At 45.6% G+C, this 22,153-nt stretch overlaps 12 non-coding genes across 12 annotated transcripts; all 12 read left to right on the top strand.

The window, feature by feature from the left end:
* Positions 1-522: 522 nt before the first annotated feature.
* Positions 523-594, top strand: TRNAW-CCA (transfer RNA tryptophan (anticodon CCA)). The gene has a single exon. It is a non-coding gene; the product is annotated as a tRNA-Trp (tRNA).
* A 2,888-nt stretch (positions 595-3,482) lies between these two features.
* On the top strand, positions 3,483-3,554 carry TRNAW-CCA (transfer RNA tryptophan (anticodon CCA)). Its single transcript has one exon. It is a non-coding gene; the product is annotated as a tRNA-Trp (tRNA).
* Positions 3,555-3,908: 354 nt separating this feature from the next.
* TRNAW-CCA (transfer RNA tryptophan (anticodon CCA)) lies at positions 3,909-3,980 on the top strand. The gene has a single exon. It is a non-coding gene; the product is annotated as a tRNA-Trp (tRNA).
* Positions 3,981-6,237: 2,257 nt separating this feature from the next.
* On the top strand, positions 6,238-6,309 carry TRNAW-CCA (transfer RNA tryptophan (anticodon CCA)). Its single transcript has one exon. It is a non-coding gene; the product is annotated as a tRNA-Trp (tRNA).
* A 2,047-nt stretch (positions 6,310-8,356) lies between these two features.
* TRNAW-CCA (transfer RNA tryptophan (anticodon CCA)) lies at positions 8,357-8,426 on the top strand. The gene has a single exon. It is a non-coding gene; the product is annotated as a tRNA-Trp (tRNA).
* A 353-nt stretch (positions 8,427-8,779) lies between these two features.
* TRNAW-CCA (transfer RNA tryptophan (anticodon CCA)) lies at positions 8,780-8,851 on the top strand. Its single transcript has one exon. It is a non-coding gene; the product is annotated as a tRNA-Trp (tRNA).
* Positions 8,852-10,259: 1,408 nt separating this feature from the next.
* TRNAW-CCA (transfer RNA tryptophan (anticodon CCA)) lies at positions 10,260-10,331 on the top strand. The gene has a single exon. It is a non-coding gene; the product is annotated as a tRNA-Trp (tRNA).
* A 2,258-nt stretch (positions 10,332-12,589) lies between these two features.
* TRNAW-CCA (transfer RNA tryptophan (anticodon CCA)) lies at positions 12,590-12,661 on the top strand. Its single transcript has one exon. It is a non-coding gene; the product is annotated as a tRNA-Trp (tRNA).
* A 988-nt stretch (positions 12,662-13,649) lies between these two features.
* Positions 13,650-13,721, top strand: TRNAW-CCA (transfer RNA tryptophan (anticodon CCA)). The gene has a single exon. It is a non-coding gene; the product is annotated as a tRNA-Trp (tRNA).
* A 2,468-nt stretch (positions 13,722-16,189) lies between these two features.
* On the top strand, positions 16,190-16,261 carry TRNAW-CCA (transfer RNA tryptophan (anticodon CCA)). The gene has a single exon. It is a non-coding gene; the product is annotated as a tRNA-Trp (tRNA).
* Positions 16,262-18,306: 2,045 nt separating this feature from the next.
* TRNAW-CCA (transfer RNA tryptophan (anticodon CCA)) lies at positions 18,307-18,378 on the top strand. The gene has a single exon. It is a non-coding gene; the product is annotated as a tRNA-Trp (tRNA).
* Positions 18,379-21,054: 2,676 nt separating this feature from the next.
* TRNAW-CCA (transfer RNA tryptophan (anticodon CCA)) lies at positions 21,055-21,126 on the top strand. Its single transcript has one exon. It is a non-coding gene; the product is annotated as a tRNA-Trp (tRNA).
* The last annotated feature ends 1,027 nt before the right edge of the window (positions 21,127-22,153 follow it).

Below are 22,153 nucleotides of genomic sequence, written 5' to 3'. Positions count from 1 at the left end.
GTCTGTCTACAAAGACTTGCCTCTTTACCTGTGCTTCATCGACAGAAGGCCGAGCAAATCATGCTACCGCGTTTGTGTGAACGGCTACCCTAAGCGGATTCGATGGCGACACGGTAGCACATCTGACTCCAGATCAGAAGGTTGCGTGTTCGAATCACGTCCGGGTAAAAGTCTCTTTTTATTATTTTCATCTATCTGTCTATCTACTTATTTGTTTGTCTGCAATGACTCTTCTCTTTAGCTGTGCTTCCTCGACAGAAGGCCAAGCAAACCATGCTACCACGTGTGTGCGAACGGCTACCCTAAACGGACGCGGTGGCGACACGGTAGCACGTCTGACTCCAGATCAGAAGGTTGCGAGTTTGAATCACGTCCGGGTCAAATTCGCTTATTTATTATTTTCATCTATCTGTATATCTACTTATTTGTCTGTCTACAATGACTTGTATCTTTACCTGTGCTTCATCGACAGAAGGCCGAAAAAACATGCTACCACGTGTGTGCGAACGGCTACCCTAAGCGGACTCGGTGGCGCAACGGTAGCGCGTCTGACTCCAGATCAGAAGGTTGCGTGTTCGAATCACGTCGGGGTCAAATTCTCTTTTTTATTGTTTTCAACTATCTGTCTACTTATTTGTCTGTCTACAATAACTTCTCTCTTTACCTATGCTACATCGACAGAAGGCCGAGCAATACATGCTACTGCGTGTGTGCAAACGGCTGCACTAAGTCAACTCGGTGGCGACCCGGTAGGACGCCTTACTCCTGATCAGAAGGTTGCGTGTTCGAATCACGTCGATGTCAAGTTCTCTTTTTTGTTATTTTCTTCTATCTGTCTATCTACTTATTTGTCTGTCTACAATGACTTGTCTCTTTACCTGTGCTTCATTGACAGAAGGCCGAGCAAAACATGCTACCACGTGTGTGCGAACGGCTGCCCTGAGCGTTCTCGGAGGTGCAACGGTAGCGCGTCTGACTCCAGATCAGTAGGTTAAATGTTCGAATCACGTTCGGGTCAAATTCTCTTTTTATTATTTTCATCTATCTGTCTATCTACTTATTTGTCTGTCTAAAATGACTCGTCCCTTTACCTGTGCTTCATCGACATAAGGCCGTGCAAAACATGCTATCACGTGTGGGCGAACGGCTACCCTAAGCGGACTCGGTGGCGCGAGCAACTTTAGCACGTCTGACTCCAGATCAGAAGGTTGCGTGTTCTAATCACGTCCGCGTCAAATTCTCTTTTTAGTAGTTTCATCTATTTGTCTATCTACGTATTTGTCTATCTGCAATGACTTGTCCCTTTATCTGTGCTTCATTGACAGAAGGCCGAGCAAAACATGCTACAGCGTGTGTGCGAACAATTACTCTAAGCGGACTCAGGGGCGCAATTTTAGCACGTCTGACTTTAGATCAGAAGGTTGCGTGTTCGAATCAAGTCCTGGTCAAATTCTTTTTTTTAATATTTTCATCTGTCTATCCACTTATTTGTCTGTCTACAATGACTTGTCTCTTTACCTGTGCTTCATCGATAGAAGGCTGAGCAAAACATGCTACCACGTGTGTGCGAACGGCTACCATAAGTAGACTCGGTGGCGAACTGTTAGCGCGTCTGACTCCAGATCAGAAGGTTGCGTGTTCGTATCGCGTCCGGGTCAAATTCTCTTTCCTATTATTTTCATCTGTCTATCTACTTATTTGTATGTCTACAATGACTTGTCTTTTTACCTGTGCTTCATCGACAGAAGGCTGAGCAAAACATGCTACCACGAGTGTGCGAATGGTTACCTAACGGACTCGGTGGCGACACGGTAGCACGTCTGACTCCAGATCAGAAGAATGCGTGTTCGAATCACGTCCGGGTCAAATTCTCTTTTTTAATATTTTCATCTGTTTAACTTTTTATTTGTCAGTCTACGATGACTTGTCTCTTTACCTGTGCTTCATCGCCAGAAGGCCGAGCGAAACATGCTACCGCGTGTGTACGAACGGCTTCACTAAGTGGACTAGGTGGCAACACGGTAGCACGTCTATCTCCATATCAGAAGGTTGCGTGTTCGAATCACGTCCGGGTCAAATTCTCTTTTTTCTTATTTTCATCTATTTGTCTATCTACTTATTTGTCTGTGTACAATGACTTGTCTCGTTACCTGTGCTTCATCGACAGAAGGCCGAGCAAAACAAGCTACGGCGTGTGTGCAAACGGCTACGCTAGGTGGATTCGGTGGCGACACGGTAGCGCGTCTTACTACGGATCAGAGGGTTGCCTGTTCGAATCACGTCCGTGTTAAGTTCTCGTTTTTGTTATTTTCATCTGTCTATCTACCTCTTTGTCTGTCTACAACGACTTGTTCCTTTACCTGTGCTTCATCTATAGAAGGCCGAGCAAAACATGCTACCACGTGTGTGCGAACGGCTACTCTAAGTGGACTCGGTGGCGAACTGTTGGTGCGTCCTACTCCAGATCAGAAGGTTGCGTGTTCGTATCGCGTCGGGGTCAAATTCTCTTTCTTATTATTTTCATCTGTCTATCTACTTATTTGTGTGTCTACAATGACTTGTCTCTTTACCTGTGCTGCATCGACAGAAGGCTGAGCAAAACATGCTACCGCGTGTGTGCGAACGGCTACACAAAGTGGACTCGGTGGCGACATGGTAGCACGTCCGACTCCAGATCAGAGGGTTGCGTGTTCAAATCACGTCCGTGTTAGGTTTTCTTTTTTATTATTTTCATCTATCTGTCTATCTACTTATTTGTCTGTCTACAACGACTTGTCTCTTTACCTGTGCTTCATCGATAGAAGGCCAAGCAAAACATGCTACCACGTGTGTGCGAACGGCTACCCTAAATGGACTCGGTGGCAAACTGTTAGCGCGTCCGACTCCAGATCAGAAGGTTGCGTGTTCGAATCGCGTCCGGGTCAAATTCTCTTTCTTATATTTTCATCTGTCTATCTACTTATTTGTCTGTCTACAATGACTTGTCTCTTTACCAGTGCTGCATCGACAGAAGGCCGAGCAAAACATGCTACCGCATGTGTGCGTACGGCTACACTAAGTGGACTCGGTGGCAACCCGGTAGCATGTCTGACTCCAGATCGGAAGGTTGCGTGTTCGAATCACGTCCGGGTCAAGCTCTCTTTTTATTATTTTCATCTGTCTATCTACTTATTTGTCTGTCTACAATGACTGTTCTCTTTAGCTGTGCTTCCTCGACAGAAGGCCGAGCAAAACATGCTACCACGTGTGTGCGAACGGCCACCCTAAACGGACTCGGTGGCGACATGTTAGCATGTCTGACTACAGATCAGAAAGTTGCGAGCTTTAATCACGTCTGGATCAAATTTCCTTTTTCTTATTCTCATCATTCTGTCTATCTACTTATTTGTCTGTCTACAATGACTTGTCTCTTTACCTGTGCTTCATCGACAGAAGGCCGAAAAAACATGCTACCACGTTTGTGCGAACAGCTACTCTAAGCGGACTCAGTGGCGCAACGGTAGCGCGTCTGACTCCAGATCAGAAGGTTGCGTGTTCGAATCACGTCCGGGTAAAAGTCTCTTTTTATTATTTTCATCTATCTGTCTGTCTATTTATTTGTCTGTCTACAAGTACTCTTCTCTTTAGCTGTGCTTCCTCGACAGAAGGCCGAGATAGGCATGCTACCACGTGTGTGCGAACGGCCACCCTAAACGGACTCGGTGGCGACATGTTAGCATGTCTGACTCCAGATCAGAAGGTTGCGAGTATGAATCACGTCTGGATCAAATTTCCTTTTTTCTTATTTTCATCAATCTGTCTATCTACTTATTTTTCTGTCTACAATGACTTGTCTCTTTACCTGTGCTTTATCGACAGAAGGCCGAGAAAACATGCTACCACGTGTGTGCGAACGGCTACCCTAAGCGAACTCGGTGGCGCAACGGTAGCGCGTCTGACTCCAGATCAGAAGGTTGCGTGTTCGAATCACGTCGGGGTCAAATTCTCTTTTTTATTGTTTTCAACTATCTGTCTACTTATTTGTCTGTCTACAATGAGTTCTCTCTTAACCTATGCTTCATCGACAGAAGGCCGAGCAATACATGCTACTGCGTGTGTGCGCACGACTACACTAAGTCAACTCGGTGGCGACCCGGTAGGACGTCTGACTCCAGATCAGAAGGTTGCGTGTTCGAATCACGTCGATGTGAAGTTCTCTCTTTTGTTATTTTCATCTATCTGTCTATCTACTTATTTGTCTGTCTTAAATGACTTGTCCTTTACCTGTGCTTCATCGACATAAGGCCGTGCAAAACATGCTACCACGTGTGTGCGAACGGCTACCCTAAGTGGACTCGGTGGCGCAACTTTAGCATGTTTGATTCTAGATCAGAAGGTTGCGTGTTCTAATCACGTCCGCGTCAAACTCTCTTTTTAGTATTTTCATCTATCTGTCTATCTACTTATTTCTCTGTCTGCAATGACTTGTCCCATTACCTGTGCTTCATCGACAGAAGGCCGAGCAAAACATGCTACCGCGTGTGCGCGAACGGTTGCTCTAAGCGGACTCAGTGGCGCAACTTTAACACGTCTTACTCCAGATCAGAAGGTTGCGTGTTCGAATGAAGTCCGGGTCAAATTTTTTTTTATTATTTTCATCTGTCTATTCACTTATTTTTCTGTCTACAATGACTTGTCTGTTTACCTTTACTGCATCGACAGTAGGCTGAGCAAAACATGCTACCGCGTGTGTGCGAACGGCTACACAAAGTGGACTCGGTGGCGACACGGTAGCACGTCCGACTCCAGATCAGAGGGTTGCGTGTTCAAATCACGTCCGTGTTAGGTTCTCTTTTTATTATTTTCATCTATCAATCTATCTACTTATTTGTCTGTCTACAACGACTTGTCTCTTTACCTGTGCTTCATTGATAGAAGGCCAAGCAAAACATGCTACCACGTGTGTGCGAATGGCTACCCTAAATGGACTCGGTGGCGAACTGTTAGCGCGTCCGACTCCAGATCAGAAGGTTGCGTGTTCGAATCGCGTCCGGGTCAAATTCTCTTTCTTATTACTTTCATCTGTCTATCTACTTATTTGTCTGTCTACAATGACTTGTCTCTTTACCTGTGCTGCATCGACAGAAGGCCGAGCAAAACATGCTACCGCATGTGTGCGTACGGCTACACTAAGTGGACTCAGTGGCAACCCGGTAGCACGTCTGACTCCAGATCGGAAGGTTGCTTGTTCGAATCACGTCCAGGTCAAGCTCTCTTTTTATTATTTTCATCTGTCTATCTACTTATTTGTCTCTCTACATTGACATGTCTCTTTACCTGTGCTTCATCGACAGAAGGCCGAGCAAATCATGCTACCGCGTGTGTGCGAACGACTACCCTAAGCGGATTCGATGGCGACACGGTAGCACGTCTGACTCCAGATCAGAAGGTTGCGTGTTCGAATCACGTCCGGGTAAAAGTCTCTCTTTATTATTTTCATCTATCTGTCTATCTACTCATTTGTCTGTCTACAATGACTCTTCTCTTTAGCTGTGCTTCCTCGACAGAAGGCCGAGCAAAACATGCTACCACGTGTGTGCGAACGGCCACCCTAAACGGACTCGGTGGCGACATGTTAGCATGTCTGACTACAGATCAGAAAGTTGCGAGCTTGAATCACGTCTGGATCAAATTTCCTTTTTTCTTATTTTCATCATTCTGTCTATCTACTTATTTGTCTGTCTACAATGACATGTCTCTTTACCTCTGCTTCATCGACAGAAGGCCGAGAAAATCATGCTACCGCGTGTGTGCGAACGGCTACCCTAAGCGGATTCGATGGCGACACGGTAGCACGTCTGACTCCAGATCAGAAGGTTGCGTGTTCGAATCACGTCCGGGTAAAAGATTCTTTTTATTATTTTCATCTATCTGTCTATCTATTTATTTGTCTGTCTACAAGTACTCTTCTCTTTAGCTGTGCTTCCTCGAGAGAAGGCCGAGCAAAGCATGCTACCACGTGTGTGCGAACGGCCACCCTAAACAGACTCGGTGGCGACATGTTAGCATGTCTGACTCCAGATCAGAAGGTTGCGAGTATGAATCACGTCTGGATCAAATTTCCTTTTTTCTTATTTTCATCAATCTGTCTATCTACTTATTTTTCTGGCTACAATGACTTGTCTCTTTACCTGTGCTTCATCGACAGAAGGCCGAGAAAACATGCTACCACGTGTGTGCGAACGGCTACCCTAAGCGGACTCGGTGGCGCAACGGTAGCGCGTCTGACTCCAGATCAGAAGGTTGCGTGTTCGAATCACGTCGGGGTCAAATTCCCTTTTTTATTGTTTTCAACTATCTGTCTACTTATTTGTCTGTCTACAATGACTTCTCTCTTAACCTATGCTTCATCGACAGAAGGCCGAGCAATACATGCTACTGCGTGTGTGCGCACGGCTACACTAAGTGAACTCGGTGGCGACCCGGTAGGACGTCTGACTCCAGATCAGAAGGTTGCATGTTCGAATCACGTCGATGTGAAGTTCTCTCTTTTTTTATTTTCATCTATCTGTCTATCTACTTATTTGTCTGTCTAAAATTACTTGTCCCTTTACCTGTGCTTCATCGACATAAGGCCGTGCAAAACATGCTACCACGTGTGTGCGAACGGCATCCTAAGCGGACTCGGTGGCGCAACTTTAGCACGTTTGATTCCAGATCAGAAGGTTGCGTGTTCTAATCACGTCCGCGTCAAACTCTTTTTTAGTACTTTCATCTATCTGTCTATCTACTTATTTCTCTGTCTGCAATGACTTGTCCCTTTACCTGTGCTTCATCGACAGAAGGCCGAGCAAAACATGGTACCGTGTGTGTGCGAACGGTTGCTCTAAGCGGACTCGGTGGCGACACGGTAGCACGTCCGACTCCAGATCAGAGGGTTGCGTGTTCGAATCACGTCCGTGTTAGGTTCTCTTTTTTATTATTTTCATCTATCTGTCTATCTACTTATTTGTATGTCTACAATGACTTGTCCCTTTACCTGTGCTTCATCGACAGAAGGCTGAGCAAAACATGCTACCACGAGTGTGCGAATGGTTACCTAACGGACTCGGTGGCGACACGGTAGCACGTATGACTCCAGATAAGAAGAATGCGTGTTCGAATCACGTCCGGGTCAAATTCTCTTTTTTATTATTTTTATCTGTTTAACTTTTTATTTGTCAGTCTACGATCACTTGTCTCTTTACCTGTGCTTCATCGCCAGAAGGCCGAGCGAAACATGCTACCGCGTGTGTACGAACGGCTTCACTAAGTGGACTAGGTGGCAACACGGTAGCACGTCTATCTCCATATCAGAAGGTTGCGTGTTCGAATCACGTCCGGGTCAAATTCTCTTTTTTCTTAGTTTCATCTATTTGTCTATCTACTTATTTGTCTGTGTACAATGACTTGTCTCGTTACCTGTGCTTCATCGACAGAAGGCCGAGCAAAACAAGCTAGGGCGTGTGTGCAAACGGCTACGCTAAGTGGATTCGGTGGCGACACGGTAGCGCGTCTTACTACGGATCAGAGGGTTGCCTGTTCGAATCACGTCCGTGTTAAGTTCTCGTTTTTGTTATTTTCATCTGTCTATCTACCTCTTTGTCTGTCTACAACGACTTGTTCCTTTACCTGTGCTGCATCGACAGAAGGCTGAGCAAAACATGGTACCGCGTGTGTGCGAACGGCTACACAAAGTGGACTCGGTGGCGACATGGTAGCACGTCCGACTCCAGATCAGAGGGTTGCGTGTTCAAATCACGTCCGTGTTAGGTTTTCTTTTTTATTATTTTCATCTATCTGTCTATCTACTTATTTGTCTGTCTACAACGACTTGTCTCTTTACCTGTGCTTCATCGATAGAAGGCCAAGCAAAACATGCTACCACGTGTGTGCGAACGGCTACCCTAAATGGACTCGGTGGCAAACTGTTAGCGCGTCCGACTCCAGATCAGAAGTTTGCGTGTTCGAATCGCGTCCGGGTCAAATTCTCTTTCTTATATTTTCATCTGTCTATCTACTTATTTGTCTGTCTACAATGACTTGTCTCTTTACCAGTGCTGCATCGACAGAAGGCCGAGCAAAACATGCTACCGCATGTGTGCGTACGGCTACACTAAGTGGACTCGGTGGCAACCCGGTAGCATGTCTGACTCCAGATCGGAAGGTTGCGAGCTTTAATCACGTCTGGATCAAATTTCCTTTTTCTTATTCTCATCATTCTGTCTATCTACTTATTTGTCTGTCTACAATGACTTGTCTCTTTACCTGTGCTTCATCGACAGAAGGCCGAAAAAACATGCTACCACGTTTGTGCGAACAGCTACTCTAAGCGGACTCAGTGGCGCAACGGTAGCGCGTCTGACTCCAGATCAGAAGGTTGCGTGTTCGAATCACGTCCAGGTAAAAGTCTCTTTTTATTATTTTCATCTATCTGTCTATCTATTTATTTGTCTGTCTACAAGTACTCTTCTCTTTAGCTGTGCTTCCTCGACAGAAGGCCGAGCAAAGCATGCTACCACGTGTGTGCGAACGGCCACCCTAAACGGACTCGGTGGCGACATGTTAGCATGTCTGACTCCAGATCAGAAGGTTGCGAGTATGAATCACGTCTGGATCAAATTTCCTTTTTTCTTATTTTCATCAATCTGTCTATCTACTTATTTTTCTGTCTACAATGACTTGTCTCTTTACCTGTGCTTTATCGACAGAAGGCCGAGAAAACATGCTACCACGTGTGTGCGAACGGGTACCCTAAGCGAACTCGGTGGCGCAACGGTAGCGCGTCTGACTCCAGATCAGAAGGTTGCGTGTTCGAATCACGTCGGGGTCAAATTCTCTTTTTTATTGTTTTCAACTATCTGTCTACTTATTTGTCTGTCTACAATGAGTTCTCTCTTAACCTATGCTTCATCGACAGAATGCCGAGCAATACATGCTACTGCGTGTGTGCGCACGGCTACACTAAGTCAACTCGGTGGCGACCCGGTAGGACGTCTGACTCCAGATCAGAAGGTTGCGTGTTCGAATCACGTCGATGTGAAGTTCTCTCTTTTGTTATTTTCATCTATCTGTCTATCTACTTATTTGTCTGTCTAAAATGACTTGTCCTTTACCTGTGCTTCATCGACATAAGGCCGTGCAAAACATGCTACCACGTGTGTGCGAACGGCTACCCTAAGTGGACTAGGTGGCGCAACTTTAGCACGTTTGATTCTAGATCAGAAGGTTGCGTGTTCTAATCACGTCCGCGTCAAACTCTCTTTTTAGTATTTTCATCTATCTGTCTATCTACTTATTTCTCTGTCTGCAATGACTTGTCCCTTTACCTGTGCTTCATCGACAGAAGGCCGAGCAAAACATGCTACCGCGTGTGTGCGAACGGTTGCTCTAAGCGGACTCAGTTGCGCAACTTTAACACGTCTTACTCCAGATCAGAAGGTTGCGTGTTCGAATGAAGTCCGGGTCAAATTTTTTTTTATTATTTTCATCTGTCTATTCACTTATTTGTCTGTCTACAATGACTTGTCTCTTTACCTGTACTGCATCGACAGAAGGCCGAGCAAAACAAGCTACCGCGTGTGTGCAAACAGCTACGCTAAGTGGATTCGGTGGCGAGACGGTAGCGCGTCTTACTACGGATCAGAGGGTTGCCTGTTCGAATCACGTCCGTGTTAAGTTCTCGTTTTTGTTATTTTCATCTGTCTATCTACCTCTTTGTCTGTCTACAACGACTTGTTTTTTTACCTGTGCTTCATCGATAGAAGGCCGATAAAACATGCTACCACGTGTGTGCGAACGGCTACACAAAATGGACTCGGTGGTGACACAGTAGCACGTCTGACTCAAGATCAGAAGGTTGCGGGTTCGAATCACGTTCGGGTCAAGTTCTCTTTTCTACTATTTTCATCTATCTGTCTATCTACTTATTTGTCTGTCTACAATGACTCTTCACTTTAGGTGTGCTTCTTCGACAGAAGGCCGAGCAAATCATGCTACCACGTGTGTGCGAACGGCCACACTAAACGGACTCGGTGGCGACATGTTAGCATGTCTGACTACAGATCAGAAGGTTGCGAGTTTGAATCACGTCTGGATCAAATTTCCTTTTTTCTTATTTTCATCAATCTGTCTATCTACTTATTTATCTGTCTACAATGACTTGTCTCTTTACCTGTGCTTCATCGACAGAAGGCCGAAAAAACATGCTACCACGTGTGTGCGAACGGCTACCCTAAGCGGACTCGGTGGCGGAACGGTAGCGCGTCTGACTCCAGATCAGAAGGTTGCGTGTTCGAATCACGTCGGGGTCAAATTCTCTTTTTTATTGTTTTCAACTATTTGTCTACTTATTTGTCTGTCTACAATGACTTCTCTCTTTACCTATGCTTCATCGACAGAAGGCCGAGCAATACATGCTACTGCGTGTGTGCGAACGGCTACACTAAGTCAACTCGGTGGCAACCCGGTAGGACGTCTGACTCCAGATCAGAAGGTTGCGTGTTCGAATCACGTCGATGTCAAGTTCTTTCTTTTGTTATTTTCATCTATCTGTCTATCTACCTATTTGTCTGCCTACAATGACTTGTCTCTTTACTAGTGCTTCATCGACAGAAGGCCGAGCAAAACATGCTACCACGTGTGTGCGTACGGCTGCCCTGAGCGGACTCGGTGGCGCAAGCAACTTTAGCACGTCTGACTCCACATCAGAAGGTTGCGTGTTCTAATCACGTCCGCGTCAAATTCTCTTTTTAGTATTTTCATCTATCTGTCTATCTACATATTTGTCTATCTGCAATGACTTGTCCCTTTACCTGTGCTTCATCGACAGAAGGCCGAGCAAAACATGCTACAGCGTGTGTGCGAACAATTACTCTAAGCGGACCCAGTGGCGCAACTTTAGCACGTCTTACTCCAGATCAGAAGGTTGCGTGTTCGAATCAAGTCCGGGTCAAATTCTTTTTTTTATTATTTTCATCTGTCTATCCACTTATTTGTCTGTCTAGAATGACTTGTCTCTTTACCTGTGCTTCATCGACAGAAGGCCGAGCAAAACATGCTACCGCGTGTGTGCGAACGGCTACACTAAGTGTACTCGGCGGCGATACGGTAGCACGTCTGACTCCAGATCAGAAGGTTGCGTGTTCGAATCACGTCCGGGTCAAATTCTCTTTTTTATTATTTTCATCTGTTTAACTTTTTATTTGTCTGTCTACGATGACTTGTCTCTTTACCTGTGCTTCATCGACAAAAGGCCAAGCGAAACATGCTACCGCGTGTGTACGAACGGCTTCACTAAGTGGACTCGGTGGCGACACGGTAGCACGTCTGTCTCCATATCAGAAGGTTGCGTGTTCGAATCACGTCCGGGTCAAATTCTCTTTTTTCTTATTTTCATCTATTTGTCTATCTACTTATTTGTCAGTGTACAATGACTTGTCTCATTGCCTGTGCTTCATCGATTGAAGGCCGAGCAAGACAAGCTACTGCGTGTGTGCGAACGGCTACGCTAATTGGATTCGGTGGCGATACGGTGGCGCGTCTTACTACGGATGAGAGGGTTGCGTGTTCGAATCACGTCCGTGTTAAGTTCTCGTTTTTGTTATTTTCATCTGTCTATCTACCTCTTTGTCTGTCTACAACGAATTGTTTCTTTACCTGTGCTTCATCGATAGAAGGCCGAGCAAAACATGCTACCACGTGTGTGCGAACGGCTACCCTAAGTGGACTCGGTGGTGAACTGTTAGCGCGTCCGACTCCAGATCAGAAGGTTGCGTGTTCGTATCGCGTCCGGGTCAAATTCTCTTTCTTATTATTTTCATCTGTCTATCTACTTATTTGTCTGTCTACAATGACTTGTCTCTTTACCTGTGCTGCATCGACAGAAGGCCGAGCAAAACATGCTACCGCATGTGTGCGTACGGCTACACTAAGTTGACTCAGTGGCAACCCGGTAGCACGTCTGACTCCAGATCGGAAGGTTGCGTGTTCGAATCACGTCCGGGTCAAGCTCTCTTTTTATTATTTTCATCTGTCTATCTACTTATTTGTCTCTCTACAATGACATGTCTCTTTACCTGTGCTTCATCGACAGAAGGCCGAGCAAATCATGCTACCGCGTGTGTGCGAACGACTACCCTAAGCGGATTCGATGGCGACACGGTAGCACGTCTGACTCCAGATCAGAAGGTTGCGTGTTCGAATCAGGTCCGGGTAAAAGTCTCTCTTTATTATTTTCATCTATCTGTCTATCTACTCTTTTGTCTGTCTACAATGACTCTTCTCTTTAGCTGTGCTTCCTCGACAGAAGGCCGAGCAAAACATGCTACCACGTGTGTGCGAACGGCCACCCTAAACGGACTCGGTGGCGACATGTTAGCATGTCTGACTACAGATCAGAAAGTTGCGAGCTTGAATCACGTCTGGATCAAATTTCCTTTTTTCTTATTTTCATCATTCTGTCTATCTACTTATTTGTCTGTCTACAATGACTTGTCTCTTTACCTGTGCTTCATCGACAGAAGGCCGAAAAAACATGCTACCACGTGTGTGCGAACAGCTACTCTAAGCGGACTCGGTGGCGCAACGGTAGCGCGTCTGACTCCAGATCAGAAGGTTGCGTGTTCGAATCACGTCCGGGTCAAGTTCTCTTTTTATTATTTTCATCTGTCTATCTACTTATTTGTCTGTCTACAATGACATGTCTCTTTACCTGTGCTTCATCGACAGAAGGCCGAGAAAATCATGCTACCGCGTGTGTGCGAACGGCTACCCTAAGCGGATTCGATGGCGACACGGTAGCACGTCTGACTCCAGATGAGAAGGTTGCGTGTTCGAATCACGTCTGGGTAAAAGTCTCTTTTTATTATTTTCATCTTTCTGTCTATCTATTTATTTGTCTGTCTACAAGTACTCTTCTCTTTAGCTGTGCTTCCTCGACAGAAGGCCGAGCAAAGCATGCTACCACGTGTGTGCGAACGGCCACCCTAAACGGACTCGGTGGCGACATGTTAGCATGTCTGACTACAGATCAGAAAGTTGCGAGCTTTAATCACGTCTGGATCAAATTTCCTTTTTCTTATTCTCATCATTCTGTCTATCTACTTATTTGTCTGTCTACAACGACTTGTCTCTTTACCTGTGCTTCATCGACAGAAGGCCGAAAAAACATGCTACCACGTTTGTGCGAACAGCTACTCATAGCGGACTCAGTGGCACAACGGTAGCGCGTCTGACTCCAGATCAGAAGGTTGCGTGTTCGAATCACGTCCGGGTAAAAGTCTCTTTTTATTATTTTCATCTATCTGTCTATCTATTTATTTGTCTGTCTACAAGTACTCTTCTCTTTAGCTGTGCTTCCTCGACAGAAGGCCGAGCAAAGCATGCTACCACGTGTGTGCGAACGGCCACCCTAAACGGACTCGGTGGCGACATGTTAGCATGTCTGACTCCAGATCAGAAGGTTGCGAGTATGAATCACGTCTGGATCAAATTTCCTTTTTTCTTATTTTCATCAATCTGTCTATCTACTTATTTTTCTGTCTACAATGACTTGTCTCTTTACCTGTGCTTTATCGACAGAAGGCCGAGAAAACATGCTACCACGTGTGTGCGAACGGCTACCCTAAGCGAACTCGGTGGCGCAACGGTAGCGCGTCTGACTCCAGATCAGAAGGTTGCGTGTTCGAATCACGTCGGGGTCAAATTCTCTTTTTTATTGTTTTCAACTATCTGTCTACTTATTTGTCTGTCTACAATGAGTTCTCTCTTAACCTATGCTTCATCGACAGAAGGCCGAGCAATACATGCTACTGCGTGTGTGCGCACGGCAACACTAAGTCAACTCGGTGGCGACCCGGTAGGACGTCTGACTCCAGATCAGAAGGTTGCGTGTTCTAATCACGTCGATGTGAAGTTCTCTCTTTTGTTATTTTCATCTATCTGTCTATCTACTTATTTGTCTGTCTAAAATGACTTGTCCTTTACCTGTGCTTCATCGACATAAGGCCGTGCAAAACATGCTACCACGTGTGTGCGAACGGCTACCCTAAGTGGACTCGGTGGCGCAACTTTAGCACGTTTGATTCTAGATCAGAAGGTTGCGTGTTCTAATCACGTCCGCGTCAAACTCTCTTTTTAGTATTTTCATCTATCTGTCTATCTACTTATTTCTCTGTCTGCAATGACTTCTCCCTTTACCTGTGCTTCATCGACAGAAGGCTGAGCAAAACATGGTACCGCGTGTGTGCGAACGGTTGCTCTAAGCGGACTCAGTGGCGCAACTTTAACACGTCTTACTCCAGATCAGAAGCTTGCGTGTTCGAATCACGTCCGGGTCAAATTCTCTTTTTTCTTATTTTCATCTATTTGTCTATCTACTTATTTGTCTGTGTACAATGACTTGTCTCGTTACCTGTGCTTCATCGACAGAAGGCCGAGCAAAACAAGCTACGGCGTGTGTGCAAACGGCTACGCTAAGTGGATTCGGTGGCGACACGGTAGCGCGTCTTACTACGGATCAGAGGGTTGCCTGTTCGAATCACGTCCGTGTTAAGTTCTCGTTTTTGTTATTTTCATCTGTCTATCTACCTCTTTGTCTGTCTACAATGACTTGTTCCTTTACCTGTGCTTCATCTATAGAAGGCCGAGCAAAACATGCTACCACGTGTGTGAGAACGGCTACTCTAAGTGGACTCGGTGGCGAACTGTTAGTGCGTCCTACTCCAGATCAGAAGGTTGCGTGTTCGTATCGCGTCGGGGTCAAATTCTCTTTCTTATTATTTTCATCTGTCTATCTACTTATTTGTCTGTCTACAATGACTTGTCTCTTTACCTGTGCTGCATCGACAGAAGGCTGAGCAAAACATGCTACCGCGTGTGTGCGAACGGCTACACAAAGTGGACTCGGTGGCGACATGGTAGCACGTCCGACTCCAGATCGGAGGGTTGCGTGTTCAAATCACGTCCGTGTTAGGTTTTCTTTTTTATTATTTTCATCTATCTGTCTATCTACTTATTTGTCTGCCTACAACGACTTGTCTCTTTACCTGTGCTTCATCGATAGAAGGCCAAGCAAAACATGCTACCACGTGTGTGCGAACGGCTACCCTAAATGGACTCGGTGGCAAACTGTTAGCGCGTCCAACTCCAGATCAGAAGGTTGCGTGTTCGAATCGCGTCCGGGTCAAATTCTCTTTCTTATATTTTCATCTGTCTATCTACTTATTTGTCTGTCTACAATGACTTGTCTCTTTACCAGTGCTGCATCGACAGAAGGCCGAGCAAAACATGCTACCGCATGTGTGCGTACGGCTACACTAAGTGGACTCGGTGGCAACCCGGTAGCATGTCTGACTCCAGATCGGAAGGTTGCGTGTTCGAATCACGTCCGGGTCAAGCTCTCTTTTTATTATTTTCATCTGTCTATCTACTTATTTTGTCTGTCTACAATGACTCTTCTCTTTAGCTGTGCTTCCTCAACAGAAGGCCGAGCAAAACATGCTATCACGTGTGTGCGAACGGCCACCCTAAACGGACTCGGTGGCGACATGTTAGCATGTCTGACTACAGATCAGAAAGTTGCGAGCTTTAATCACGTCTGGATCAAATTTCCTTTTTCTTATTCTCATCATTCTGTCTATCTACTTATTTGTCTGTCTACAACGACTTGTCTCTTTACCTGTGCTTCATCGACAGAAGGCCGAAAAAACATGCTACCACGTTTGTGCGAACAGCTACTCTAAGCGGACTCAGTGGCACAACGGTAGCGCGTCTGACTCCAGATCAGAAGGTTGCGTGTTCGAATCACGTCCGGGTAAAAGTCTCTTTTTATTATTTTCATCTATCTGTCTATCTATTATTTGTCTGTCTACAAGTACTCTTCTCTTTAGCTGTGCTTCCTCGACAGAAGGCCGAGCAAAGCATGCTACCACGTGTGTGCGAACGGCCACCCTAAACGGACTCGGTGGCGACATGTTAGCATGTCTGACTCCAGATCAGAAGGTTGCGAGTATGAATCACGTCTGGATCAAATTTCCTTTTTTCTTATTTTCATCAATCAGTCTATCTACTTATTTTTCTGTCTACAATGACTTGTCTCTTTACCTGTGCTTTATCGACAGAAGGCCGAGAAAACATGCTACCACGTGTGTGCGAACGGCTACCCTAAGCGAACTCGGTGGCGCAACGGTAGCGCGTCTGACTCCAGATCAGAAGGTTGCGTGTTCGAATCACGTCGGGGTCAAATTCTCTTTTTTATTGTTTTCAACTATCTGTCTACCCATTTGTCTGTCTACAATGAGTTCTCTCTTAACCTATGCTTCATCGACAGAAGGCCGAGCAATACATGCTACTGCGTGTGTGCGCACGGCTACACTAAGTCAACTCGGTGGCGACCCGGTAGGACGTCTGACTCCAGATCAGAAGGTTGCGTGTTCGAATCACGTCGATGTGAAGTTCTCTCTTTTGTTATTTTCATCTATCTGTCTATCTACTTATTTGTCTGTCTAAAATGACTTGTCCTTTACCTGTGCTTCATCGACATAAGGCCGTGCAAAACATGCTACCACGTGTGTGCGAACGGCTACCCTAAGTGGACTCGGTGGCGCAACTTTAGCACGTTTGATTCTAGATCAGAAGGTTGCGTGTTCTAATCACGTCCGCGTCAAACTCTCTTTTTAGTATTTTCATCTATCTGTCTATCTACTTATTTCTCTGTCTGCAATGACTTCTCCCTTTACCTGTGCTTCATCGACAGAAGGCCGAGCAAAACATGCTACCGCGTGTGTGCGAACGGTTGCTCTAAGCGGACTCAGTGGCGAAACTTTAACGCGTCTTACTCCAGATCAGAAGGTTGCGTGTTCGAATGAAGTCCGGGTCAAATTTTTTTTTTATTATTTTCATCTGTCTATTCACTTATTTGTCTGTCTACAATGACTTGTCTCTTTACCCGTACTGCATCGACAGAAGGCCGAGCAAAACATGCTACCGCGTGTGTGCGAACGGCTACACAAAGTGGACTCGGTGGCGACATGGTAGCACGTCCGACTCCAGATCAGAGGGTTGCGCGTTCGAATCACGTCCGTGTTAGGTTCTCTTTTTTATTATTTTCATCTATCTGTCTATCTACTTATTTGTATGTCTACAATGACTTGTCTTTTTTCCCGTGCTTCATCGACAGAAGACTGAGCAAAACATGCTACCACGTGTGTGCGAATGGTTACCTAACGGACTCGGTGGCGACATGGTAGCACGTCTGACTCCAGATCAGAAGAATGCGTGTTCGAATCACGTCCGGGTCGAATTCTCTTTTTTATTATTTTCATCTGTTTAACTTTTTGTTTGTCTGTCTACGATGACTTGTCTCTTTACCTGTGCTTCATCGACAGAAGGCCGAGCGAAACATGCTACCGCGTGTGTACGAACGGCTTCACCAAGTGGACTAGGTGGCAACACGGTAGCACGTCTATCTCCATATCACAAGGTTGCGTGTTCGAATCACGTCCGGGTCAAATTCTCTTTTTTCTTATTTTCATCTATTTGTCTATCTACTTATTTGTCTGTGTACAATGACTTGTCTCGTTACCTGTGCTTCATCGACAGAAGGCCGAGCAAAACAAGCTACCGCGTGTGTGCAAACAGCTACGCTAAGTGGATTCGGTGGCGACACGGTAGCGCGTCTTACTACGGATCAGAGGGTTGCCTGTTCGAATCACGTCCGTGTTAAGTTCTCGTTTTTGTTATTTTCATCTGTCTATCTACCTCTTTGTCTGTCTACAACGACTTGTTTCTTTACCTGTGCTTCATCGATAGAAGGCCGAGAAAACATGCTACCACGTGTGTGCGAACGGCTACACAAAATGGACTCGGTGGTGACACAGTAGCACGTCTGACTCAAGATCAGAAGGTTGCGGGTTCGAATCACGTTCGGGTCAAGTTCTCTTTTCTACTATTTTCATCTATCTGTCTATCTACTTATTTGTCTGTCTACAATGACTCTTCTCTTTAGGTGTGCTTCATCGACAGAAGGCCGAGCAAATCATGCTACCACGTGTGTGCGAACGGCCACACTAAACGGACTCGGTGGCGACATGTTAGCATGTCTGACTACAGATCAGAAGGTTGCGAGTTTGAATCACGTCTGGATCAAATTTCCTTTTTTCTTATTTTCATCAATCTGTCTATCTACTTATTTTTCTGGCTACAATGACTTGTCTCTTTACCTGTGCTTCATCGACAGAAGGCCGAGAAAACATGCTACCACCTGTGTGCGAACGGCTACCCTAAGCGGACTCGGTGGCGCAACGGTAGCGCGTCTGACTCCAGATCAGAAGGTTGCGTGTTCGAATCACGTCGGGGTCAAATTCTCTTTTTTATTGTTTTCAACTATCTGTCTACTTATTTGTCTGTCTACAATGACTTCTCTCTTAACCTATGCTTCATCGACAGAAGGCCGAGCAATACATGCTACTGCGTGTGTGCGCACGGCTACACTAAGTGAACTCGGTGGCGACCCGGTAGGACGTCTGACTCCAGATCAGAAGGTTGCGTGTTCGAATCACGTCGATGTGAAGTTCTCTCTTTTTTTATTTTCATCTATCTGTCTATCTACTTATTTGTCTGTCTAAAATTACTTGTCCCTTTACCTGTGCTTCATCGACATAAGGCCGTGCAAAACATGCTACCACGTGTGTGCGAACAGCATCCTAAGCGGACTCGGTGGCGCAACTTTAGCACGTTTGATTCCAGATCAGAAGGTTGCGTGTTCTAATCACGTCCGCGTAAAACTCTTTTTTAGTACTTTCATCTATCTGTCTATCTACTTATTTCTCTGTCTGCAATGACTTGTCCCTTTACCTGTGCTTCATCGACAGAAGGCCGAGCAAAACATGGTACCGCGTGTGTGCGAACGGTTGCTCTAAGCGGACTCAGTGGCGCAACTTTAACACGTCTTACTCCAGATCAGAAGGTTGCGTGTTCGAGTGAAGTGCGGGTCAAATTCTTTTTTTTATTATTTTAATCTGTCTATTCACTTATTTGTCTGTCTACAATGACTTGTCTCTTTACCTGTACTGCATCGACAGAAGGCCGAGCAAAACATGCTACCGCGTGTGTGCGAACGGCTACACAAAGTGGACTCGGTGGCGACACGGTAGCACGTCTATCTCCATATCAGAAGGTTGCGTGTTCGAATCACGTCCGGGTAAAATTCTCTTTTTTCTTATTTTCATCTACTTGTCTATCTACTTATTTGTCTGTGTACAATGACTTGTCTCGTTACCTGTGCTTCATCGACAGAAGGCCGAGCAAAACAAGCTACGGCGTGTGTGCAAACGGCTACGCTAAGTGGATTCGGTGGCGACACGGTAGCGCGTCTTACTACGGATCAGAGGGTTGCCTGTTCGAATCACGTCCGTGTTAAGTTCTCGTTTTTGTTATTTTCATCTGTCTATCTACCTCTTTGTCTGTCTACAATGACTTGTTCCTTTACCTGTGCTTCATCTATAGAAGGCCGAGCAAAACATGCTACCACGTGTGTGAGAACGGCTACTCTAAGTGGACTCGGTGGCGAACTGTTAGTGCGTCCTACTCCAGATCAGAAGGTTGCGTGTTCGTATCGCGTCGGGGTCAAATTCTCTTTCTTATTATTTTCATCTGTCTATCTACTTATTTGTCTGTCTACAATGACTTGTCTCTTTACCTGTGCTGCATCGACAGAAGGCTGAGCAAAACATGCTACCGCGTGTGTGCGAACGGCTACACAAAGTGGACTCGGTGGCGACATGGTAGCACGTCCGACTCCAGATCGGAGGGTTGCGTGTTCAAATCACGTCCGTGTTAGGTTTTCTTTTTTATTATTTTCATCTATCTGTCTATCTACTTATTTGTCTGTCTACAACACTTGTCTCTTTACCTGTGCTTCATCGATAGAAGGCCAAGCAAAACATGCTACCACGTGTGTGCGAACGGCTACCCTAAATGGACTCGGTGGCAAACTGTTAGCGCGTCCAACTCCAGATCAGAAGGTTGCGTGTTCGAATCGCGTCCGGGTCAAATTCTCTTTCTTATATTTTCATCTGTCTATCTACTTATTTGTCTGTCTACAATGACTTGTCTCTTTACCAGTGCTGCATCGACAGAAGGCCGAGCAAAACATGCTACCGCATGTGTGCGTACGGCTACACTAAGTGGACTCGGTGGCAACCCGGTAGCATGTCTGACTCCAGATCGGAAGGTTGCGTGTTCGAATCACGTCCGGGTCAAGCTCTCTTTTTATTATTTTCATCTGTCTATCTACTTATTTGTCTGTCTACAATGACTCTTCTCTTTAGCTGTGCTTCCTCGACAGAAGGCCGAGCAAAACATGCTATCACGTGTGTGCGAACGGCCACCCTAAACGGACTCGGTGGCGACATGTTAGCATGTCTGACTACAGATCAGAAAGTTGCGAGCTTTAATCACGTCTGGATCAAATTTCCTTTTTCTTATTCTCATCATTCTGTCTATCTACTTATTTGTCTGTCTACAACGACTTGTCTCTTTACCTGTGCTTCATCGACAGAAGGCCGAAAAAACATGCTACCACGTTTGTGCGAACAGCTACTCTAAGCGGACTCAGTGGCACAACGGTAGCGCGTCTGACTCCAGATCAAAAGGTTGCGTGTTCGAATCACGTCCGGGTAAAAGTCTCTTTTTATTATTTTCATCTATCTGTCTATCTATTTATTTGTCTGTCTACAAGTACTCTTCTCTTTAGCTGTGCTTCCTCGACAGAAGGCCCAGCAAAGCATGCTACCACGTGTGTGCGAACGGCCACCCTAAACGGACTCGGTGGCGACATGTTAGCATGTCTGACTCCAGATCAGAAGGTTGCGAGTATGAATCACGTCTGGATCAAATTTCCTTTTTTCTTATTTTCATCAATCTGTCTATCTACTTATTTTTCTGTCTACAATGACTTGTCTCTTTACCTGTGCTTTATCGACAGAAGGCCGAGAAAACATGCTACCACGTGTGTGCGAACGGCTACCCTAAGCGAACTCGGTGGCGCAACGGTAGCGCGTCTGACTCCAGATCAGAAGGTTGCGTGTTCGAATCACGTCGGGGTCAAATTCTCTTTTTTATTGTTTTCAACTATCTGTCTACTTATTTGTCTGTCTACAATGAGTTCTCTCTTAACCTATGCTTCATCGACAGAAGGCCGAGCAATACATGCTACTGCGTGTGTGCGCACGGCTACACTAAGTCAACTCGGTGGCGACCCGGTAGGACGTCTGACTCCAGATCAGAAGGTTGCGTGTTCGAATCACGTCGATGTGAAGTTCTCTCTTTTGTTATTTTCATCTATCTGTCTATCTACTTATTTGTCTGTCTAAAATGACTTGTCCTTTACCTGTGCTTCATCGACATAAGGCCGTGCAAAACATGCTACCACGTGTGTGCGAACGGCTACCCTAAGTGGACTCGGTGGCGCAACTTTAGCACGTTTGATTCTAGATCAGAAGGTTGCGTGTTCTAATCACGTCCGCGTCAAACTCTCTTTTTAGTATTTTCATCTATCTGTCTATCTACTTATTTCTCTGTCTGCAATGACTTGTCCCTTTACCTGTGCTTTATCGACAGAAGGCCGAGCAAAACATGCTACCGCGTGTGTGCGAACGGTTGCTCTAAGCGGACTCAGTGGCGCAACTTTAACGCGTCTTACTCCAGATCAAAAGGTTGCGTGTTCGAATGAAGTCCGGGTCAAATTTTTTTTTATTATTTTCATCTGTCTATTCACTTATTTGTCTGTCTACAATGACTTGTCTCTTTACCTGTACTGCATCGACAGAAGGCCGAGCAAAACATGCTACCGCGTGTGTGCGAACGGCTACACAAAGTGGACTCGGTGGCGACACGGTAGCACGTCCGACTCCAGATCAGAGGGTTGCGCGTTCGAATCACGTCCGTGATAGGTTCTCTTTTTTATTATTTTCATCTATCTGTCTATCTACTTATTTGTATGTCTACAATGACTTGTCTTTTTTCCCGTGCTTCATCGACAGAAGACTGAGCAAAACATGCTACCGCGTGTGTACGAACGGCTTCACTAAGTGGACTAGGTGGCAACACGGTAGCACGTCTATCTCCATATCAC

The sequence above is a fragment of the Rhipicephalus microplus genome, chromosome 5 (assembly GCF_043290135.1).
Source record: "Rhipicephalus microplus isolate Deutch F79 chromosome 5, USDA_Rmic, whole genome shotgun sequence".
Lineage (NCBI taxonomy): Eukaryota > Metazoa > Arthropoda > Arachnida > Ixodida > Ixodidae > Rhipicephalus > Rhipicephalus microplus.
This window is presented reverse-complemented; position numbering and strand designations above follow the sequence as displayed.